Source organism: Gracilinanus agilis, chromosome 1 (assembly GCF_016433145.1).
Source record: "Gracilinanus agilis isolate LMUSP501 chromosome 1, AgileGrace, whole genome shotgun sequence".
Classification (NCBI taxonomy): Eukaryota; Metazoa; Chordata; class Mammalia; order Didelphimorphia; family Didelphidae; genus Gracilinanus; species Gracilinanus agilis.
The window spans coordinates 178,561,974-178,570,760 of NC_058130.1; positions in this window are offsets into that span (position 1 = coordinate 178,561,974).

Consider the following 8,787-nt stretch of genomic DNA (forward strand, 5'->3'; position numbering starts at 1 on the left):
CCTTGTTGTCCCTTGTGAGCAGACAGAGGGGAAGCACTTGACCTAGAGTTGCATAAATCACTGGACATCTTCAGGGGTCACTTGACAGACCTTGACTACTTCCCTTATCAAGTGGCAGCTATCCAGTGTTGCAGACCTCCATATTTCAGATTGTCATGGTGGCAGATCAAGAATGTATCCCTAGGGCTTGGGGCTGTATCTATGAAGATGATAAAGGAAAGAATTTGGAACAAAGGTTTGAAGTTCCGGCTTTTATATTGCATATACAAAGTCAGCACCAATATATCCTGAGTTCTGTACCAGGCTGACTCTCTATATAGGAATGAAAACAACATTCCTAGATCTTGGGGAAATCAGCCCAAAATACAGGCTCTTTGATGTATCTAATTCAGCAATTCTCTATTAGGTACCCACTATGTAAGTCTGAGAACCCATGAATAAATTCCATCTAGGCTTAGATCTTAAGAAGATGGCAATCTTCTTAAGATCCTTTCTCCCTTATATTCTCTTACTGATGATGGCCCCCCTAGACCCTTTCTAAAACGGGAGGAAGAATGACATGGTTCTTCCATAGCTTGAATAGCTTGGGAGTCACCAACTACAACATCAAAAGTAATTATAATAATACAAGCTAGTATGTATGTGGTACTTAAAAGTTTACAAAGCATTTTAGACATATTATCTCATTTTATCTTCACAATAAAGCTGGAAGGTAGGTACTATCATTATACTCATTTTATGGATGAGGAAACTAAGGCAGACAGAGGTTAAGTAACTTGCTTAGGATCATGGAGTAAGTTTTCAAGACTGGTTTTGAAATTAGACATTCCTGATTGCAGATCTAGAAATCTCTCAGCTGTGTCCCCCTAACTGTCCCTGAAGACAAGACTTCTGATAAGATGGAGGAGCACCAGCTTTACCATCTTTCCTATTATGTTCTCCAGACTTCCAGACTTTACTATCTGACCCACCAAAGTACCTTAACGAAGCCTGTCCTTTGCCATCCACCCTGACTCTTATATGTGCTATCTCTTCCAATTAAAACATGAATTCTTTGAAAAGAGAGATTGTGTTTCTTTTTCTATTTGTATCCCAAAACATAGCATATGGTAAATGCTTAATAATTTCTTTTTCATTCGTTCATTCATTCATTCAAAGACACAACTTAAAACAGAGGAAAAGCATCTGCTCCAAGCTTATAACTACTCTCATCTTGGACAATGCTGATCCATCTTCTTCCCTAGACTTTCCATAGAGGAATCGAAAGTCCATCTACTGTTCTGGTCCTCTTCCTTTAGATATTTTTATATCCAGTGGTTATCAGTGGAGCATAGATGTGTGAGGAATATTTTATTGTAATTATTACAGTATTATGCATTACTTTAATGAGATCATTTAGTTGAATTGAACCAGATTCTTGATCTGGCTATAAAATGATTCTTTTTCACTCTGAGAACCATAGGGAAATAAAAAAGGAGTGCTAATTTAGAGGGGGAAATGATGAACACAGGTTTCAGTATGTATGCTTCTGCTAAATATAGAATATTCAAATGGAATTTTCCTATAGATAGATGAGAAGGAGAGCAATCAAGGCTGATCTGAAAGTTATATATAGATCTGATGTCATTTTCATTTGGAATACACTTTAAGACAGTGAGGCATTCCCTGTAGGAAAGGCTATAAAGAAAGGAAAGAAATATGTGAAAGGAGATTTAGAAGGTGGGTTGTAACCAGATGGGGAGCCTCTGGGAACTTTGAATGCTAGGATCAGGAGTTTATCTTTATTCCTTTAGGTTCTTTTTTTTCAGTAGATTTAAGATTGTGTCACTTCTCTATTTAAAACCTTCACTGCTGCATTGGGAAGATCATTCTGCATCTGTAGTGATGTGGAGGATAATTTGCAAAGGGATCCTGAATTAGGTTTATCTTCTGTCAAGTGGTGAAAATCACATCTGTTCTACATATATTAAATCATACTCTATTGTCTACTATAGGATGAAAATGATTTGGTTCTTGAAAGCCAAGGCAGCAGAGGAAAAAGCTCTGAGAGCTCCTACCAAGCAGGAAAGCCCATGAGTCAGGGTCTGATAATGGTTGGCTGGCCTATCATTCAAGGGTCAGACTAACCAGTTTCAGAGAAGGTTCATCATCGGGTTAGCTACTGGGTGATGATTTTTTTTTGGCTCCAGAAACTCTCAGTGTTTTGTGAAGCTCACATGAAATAACATATATGAAAGCAATTTGAAAAGTACTTTTTAGATATACGGATCACAGATTTAGAAGTAGAAGGTACCTTTTAGGTCAACTAATCCAACCTTCTCATTTTACAGATAAACAGACTTAAGCACAGATTATTATATGCCCAGTAATTATCATCGTTACAATTTTATTCAAATAAATCATTAGAAACCATGGTGATGTGAGATCCTGGATTTCTCAGCCCCCGACATCTTTGAGTTAAATTACTTCATCTATCAAATGGAAATCTTAATTTCTTGTTTTGCTTATAATAGCTTAGTTCTCTGTAGTTGATCATTGTACAATATTTCTATTACTTTATTCATTGTTCTCCTGGTTCTGCCCACTTCAATTTGTGCCAGTTCATTTAAGTCTTTACAAGTTTTTTTGGTAATCATATTATTCATCATTTCTTATGGCACAACAGTTTTCCATTACAACTATATACCACAGCTCATTCAACCATTCCCCAACTGATGGACACTCTCTCAGTTTCCAATTCTTTGTCACTACAAAAAGAGCTGCTAAAAATATTTTTGTAAAATAAGAGTTTTCCCCTTATCTCTGATTTTTTTGGGGGATACAGACCCAATAGCGGTATTTCTGTGTCAAAGTGTACACATAGTTTTGTGACCTGTTGAGTGTGGTTCAATATTGCTCTCAAGAATGGTTACAAAAATTCACAGTTCTACCATTAGTGTCCTAATTTTCCCATATACTCTCCAACATTTATCATTTTCTTTTTTGGTCACATTAGCTACTCTAATAGGTATAACGTGGTATCTCAGAGATGTTTTAATTTGCATTTCTCTAATCAACAGTGGTTTAGAGCATTTCCTCATATAACTATACATAATTTTAATTTCTTCTTCTGAGAACTGCCTGTTTATATCCTTTGACCATTTATCAATTGTATATATATATGGTCTTGATGCCTATATAGGGAGAGTCAAAACAGAGAAAGAAATCTATAGAACATTATCTCCAGAATATTATCAGAGACTCCATAAAAATATAAAGATCAGGAATATATTATGACTAATTTGGATTATATCAGGAATTAAGGGTTGGTTCAATATTAGGAACACTTTCAAAATAATTGATCATATGAATAACTACATAATAAATCTACAAAAATCATATGATCATATCAACATACACTGAAAACCTTTTGACATGATACAATACACATTCCAATTAATTACAAAAACACTATAAAGCCAAAAGAATATATTTTTCTCAATGCTATAAGTAATATGTCCTATTTAACTAAAGCAAAAAAAAACCCAATAGCATTCTATGTAATGAAGATAAATTAGAAGTTTTCCCTTTAAGATCAGAGGTAAAGCAATGGTGTCCATTATCATAATTACTATTTGAAATAATGCTAAAAGTGCTAGCTATAGCAATAGGAATATAAAAAGAAATAGATGGAATAAGCATAGAAAAAGGGAAAACAAGATTATCACTTTTTGCAAGTGATGGGATGGTTTGTCTAAGAACACAAGAGAGCCAACTAAAAATTAAAGCAACAATTTCAGCAAAGATATAGAATATAAAATAAGCCCATTAGTATTTCTGCATATTTATCAGTGAAATTTAGTGAGAAGAGAGAAAAAGGGAGAAATTCCATTTAAAATAACAACATAATGTGTAAAATAAATTGGGAGTCTAGCTGCCAAGATACACACAGGAATTATGTGTGAATAAAACTGTATATACAATGGGCAGCTGGGTGGCTCAGTGGATTGAGAGCCAGGCCTAAAGGTGGGAGGTCCTGGAATCAGATCTGGCCTCAGACACTTCCTAGCAGTGTGATCCTGGGCAAGTCATTTAATCCCCATTGCCTAGCCCTTATCACTCTTCTCTCTTGGAACCAATACACAGTATTGATTCTAAGATGGAAGGTAAAAAAAATTTTTTTAAACTATATATAAATACATTACAACTACAAAGCACTCTTTACATAAAGATCTAAATAGAGAAATATTATTTGCTCATAGGTAGTCTGAGCCAATATTATAAAATTAAATTACCTAAATTCATTTATTTATTGAGTGTTGTGCCAAAGAACCAAAGGAATACTTGAGAGAACTAGAAAGAGTGATAAATTCGGTTGGAAGAATAAAAGGTCAAGAATCTCAAGGGAAATACTTTTTTTGTGGGAAGGAAGGGAGCTTAGCAGTATTCAAATTACACCATGACACAATAACCATAAAAATGATGTAGCATTGGTGAAGAAATAAAGAGGCTAATCAAATTAGGTACATGCTACACAGAAGCAAATGAGCACAATAGAGCAATGTTTTATAAAGCCAAAGATCCCAGCTTTTAGGGCAAAAACTTGCCATCTGAACAAAAACTTAGGAAAACCAGAAAGTTGAGAAAAAATCAGTAGTAGTGAGGCAGATAGAGAGCTGCCCCTGGAGTAGAAAAGATCTGAATTCAATTCCAGCCTCACACTTACTAGCTCTGTGAGTCAGGGCATATTGCTTAACTTCTTTTTGCCTCTGTTTCCTCCATTATAAAATTGAAATAATAACAGCACCTACCTCTCAGGGTTATTGTCATGATAAAGATATTTGTAAAGTGCTTAGTTTAGTGCCTGGCACATAGTAGGCACTCTAACATTAGCTTCAAATGGGTTCATGACTTAGACATAAAGGATTATACAATAAGCAAATTTTAGAAAAAAGGGGAAAATTACCTTTTAGATCAATGCATAATGGAAGAATGTTTTCAGGAAATTTTAGGAAGATTTCTTTGTATGAACTAAGATAATGTCAAGTGAGTGTAACTGGAGCAATTTTTATTCAGTTAACAACATTGTAAAGAGACAGCTTTGAAAGACTTGGGAACTCTGATCAAGGCAATAACCAAATATGATTCCAATGGACAAATGATAAAACATGCTAGACCATCTGAAAGAAGGGAATAGATTTGGGATGCAGATTAAGATCTATTTTGGGAGGGACTTGACCAATGATAGAATGTTTCATTTCTAGGGTTTTGTTTTTCTTTCTTTTTCCTTGCGGGGTTTGAAGAGAGAAAGAGATTCATTCATTGAAAAAAAAGTTAATTTAATTTAAAACCAAAAGCAAAATATTTGAAAAGGCAATGCATTATGTCTATATATATATATGCATATATATCTTTATCTAATAATATAATCCAACTTATTTCCTTTTTTGCCTCAGCTGCCAAGAGAGAGCTAGATTTGGCATAAAATGATGTGGGTTCAGATACTTATTCTGTTCTTTTTTTTACTTCTGTGACCTTGAGCAAGTCCTTTACCCTTCCTCAGCCTCATTTTCTCATTTTCTCCTCAATTTCTTCCACCTTTAAATTCTAGGATTTTACTGCACCCCAAATTCATCCTAGTGGACATTGAAGAGGAGACCCTGGATCCATGTTGCTAGGCTATTTTTTAGGACTCTATTGGAGCCTGATGCACTCAGCCTAGTCACAGATATATTATAACAAAATAGATAGGAAAAAAACAGAGTATTGACATGTAACTGGTCATTATATTGGATTGATGTATATTGATAACTAGATTTTAGCTGATTATTACATTGTGGTAGGATGAAAAAACTAATTATAATCAGGAGGAGGCAGACCCATGTGAATTCACTGGTCATGGGAATTTCCAGTGAAGAAACTCCCATTACTAATGCAGATAAGCACCTGCTCTGCAAAAGAGGGTTCCAGCTGTGCTGAAAGTGTGCCAAGGGTCAGGTGGCCAGGATATTCCAGAGGCCAGATTTTCTGCCAGTTCATCCTGTTGTAATGAATTTCTGGGACAAGATGGACACCACTTTTGAGTGTCAAGACTGGTAGTCAAAGACCTCGGAATGCACCCAGGTGCCGTGAGTCAGGGCAAAAGCCAGTTGGAGCCACCCCTATAAATACCCACCAGGCACAGAACAAGATGGCTCAGTCTGGAGCATAACTTGGGAGGTGGAAGGTCGAGAGGGAGGGTAGGCCTGTACCTGCAATCCAATTGTCTTACTGAGAGAGCTAGAGAGCAATTACAACCATCATCATTAGAGCTGAGAGAGAACAGTATTACTGTCGTTGCAAGAAGATCATTAATAACCTTCCCTGATCTTTGGCTTGGCTCCAGCCAAGTCAGGCCAGAGTTAGTGAGAGGGTGAAGAACCCCCAGTCTCTACCTGATCCAGCAATCTCCATAGCTTGATCATTTGTTTAGACAACTAGCAATGAAGTTTCCAAATCCTTCATCCTTTCCCTTGTTCCTAACCCCATTAACTAGAATTAAATATAGTGTTTTGTTATAAAGTACTTTTCCTGAGTGGTGAACATCTAAGCCCTTGGGAAGGGGAATCAATCACAAGTCAGATCCACAGAGTTATCCAATCAGTGCACAAATAGCCCTTATCAATAATCATTCCAACCCCAGGTTGAGGAATTAGAGAAGTTAACCACACATTCAGTGGTTCGGACAGCTGACAAGCTCAGTCCAGCAGAGCCTGTCAGGTGGGGAGAGGCACAGCTTTTCTGCCAGCAGCACCTACACAGAGGCCTGTGGGTGAGAGTGTGCTCTCTCTCTCCCATCAAATCCAATCCAACCTTTCAGGGTCCTTTATCCCTCTTTAACAGTCCCGACCCTAAAGGCCCACCAGCCATCCACCATGTCACACTGAAACTCATATAATGCATTAGTGGGTTAAATACGCAGGTACAAATGATGCAAAATGTGAGCCCAGGAAGGATAATAATCCTTTGCATCCGTATGGCTCTTCATTCTTTTCACAGCACTTTTGCATTCATTATCTCATTATCTCATTTCACGTTCACAAAACTTCTATTAGGTTGATAGGGTAGGTTTTAATCCCTTGCTACAGTGAAGGAAAGGGAAACCGAGACCCATAAAAGTGAGGTGTCTTCCCCACAGCAAGTGAGTGGCAGAGCAGGAAGATTTGGCTTCTACTCTAGGGTTCTCTCAACGTTTCCTTTCTCATTGTGGCAGTTCCTTGGTATTGTGCTCTAAAATAGGCTCTAAAATAGAACCTGTGGAGTCCCTGAGCCCAGCTCTTACCTGGCACCCATCATGAGCCAAGAACATTACTTCAGGTGCCCACAGGGGAAAATCCAAGAGTGAAAGTCAACAAGCTACATCCGCCTCCGGTTGCCAAGATGACTCAGAGGCTGTGTTATCTCACTAGACTGACCAGAAGTCTGAGGACAGCCACAAAAAAAGAAAAAGTTTTAACAGATCCTGTTTCAGTCAGTTCTCTCCTTGTGTGAGCAACAGGGGGAAAATGTGGGAGAAACAGACCTACAAGGCTTCAGGAGACGTTTGTGGTCAGCTACCAGCTGGCTTTGGGCTTAGGGGATGAATTTCCATGCAACTGGAGCCCTCCATTGGGCTGCTCTTCTGCAACTTCCTGAAGAATTGTCTCTCTTCTTCCTTCTTACCCAAGAGGAGGAGGCTACCCAGTAGCTTTGGGCTCTTCTCTTTTTCCTAGTGCATTTCTGAGTTTTCCCATCCATCAATGGAGCAACCCAAACAGGCTAATCTGAGAGAGACTGAGGAAGACACAGAGATGATTCTACTGATGATTTCTGGATGGAATTAGGTGTGGGGAGGCAAGCTTCAGGAAGGCTGGAGAAGGGGAAGGAGTGAATGACACCTTTTGTTCTTTTCTTTGGGAGTAGTGGTGACAGTGTCTGGATAGAGGGTTACTGTTTGCTCTAAGAAGCCAACCTCTCTTGTCTCAGAGTCTGGAAGATGAATCTTTTCCTGATTCCTATTCTCTGGAATGTAGTTTTTAAAAATGTATTTATTATTTTCCCATTATTTATTTATGGTTTTGGATTTATTATGTTATATATAATACATAGTATATAATAAAATATATTATAATAATACATTATTTATATATACTTATATATTATTTATTATTACTTTAATTTTTTTAAACCCTTACCTTCTGCCTTAGAATCAATACTGTGATTGGTTCCAAGGCAGAAGAGCAGTAAGAGATAGGCATGATGATGCGTTGATGATGGGCAAGTCACACATCCTTGTTTGACTCAGTTTTCTCTTCTGTAAAGCGAACCAGAGAAGGAAATGGGAAACCACTCTAGTCTCTTTACCAAGAAAACCTCCCATGTGGTGACAAAAAGTCAGACAAGACAAGATGTTTGTCTCTCTGGGCTAAAGTTTCTTTATAGAATGTGGGCTTTGGACCCTTCCACTCGCTGCCACCCACCATCTCTGCCAGACTTGATAAAGAATTGAATTCTATTAATGTGTGCATCTCCTTCTTTTACATACAACAGAGTAGAAGTTTAATAAAGGTTTGTTAAACATATTCTTCAATCCAGCAATGCTGGCTTCCTTGCCATTCTTTCCATGCCTCTCTCAGCTCTGGGTGTTGGGAGGTTTGCTCCTCTGGCTGTCCGCCCTGCCTACCTTCTTCCTTCTGATCCCCATCTCCTTGCTTCTCTGGCTTCCTTCACATCTTAAAGTCTCGCCTCCTGCAAAAAGGCTTTTCCACTGTCCAATGTAATGGACTTTAT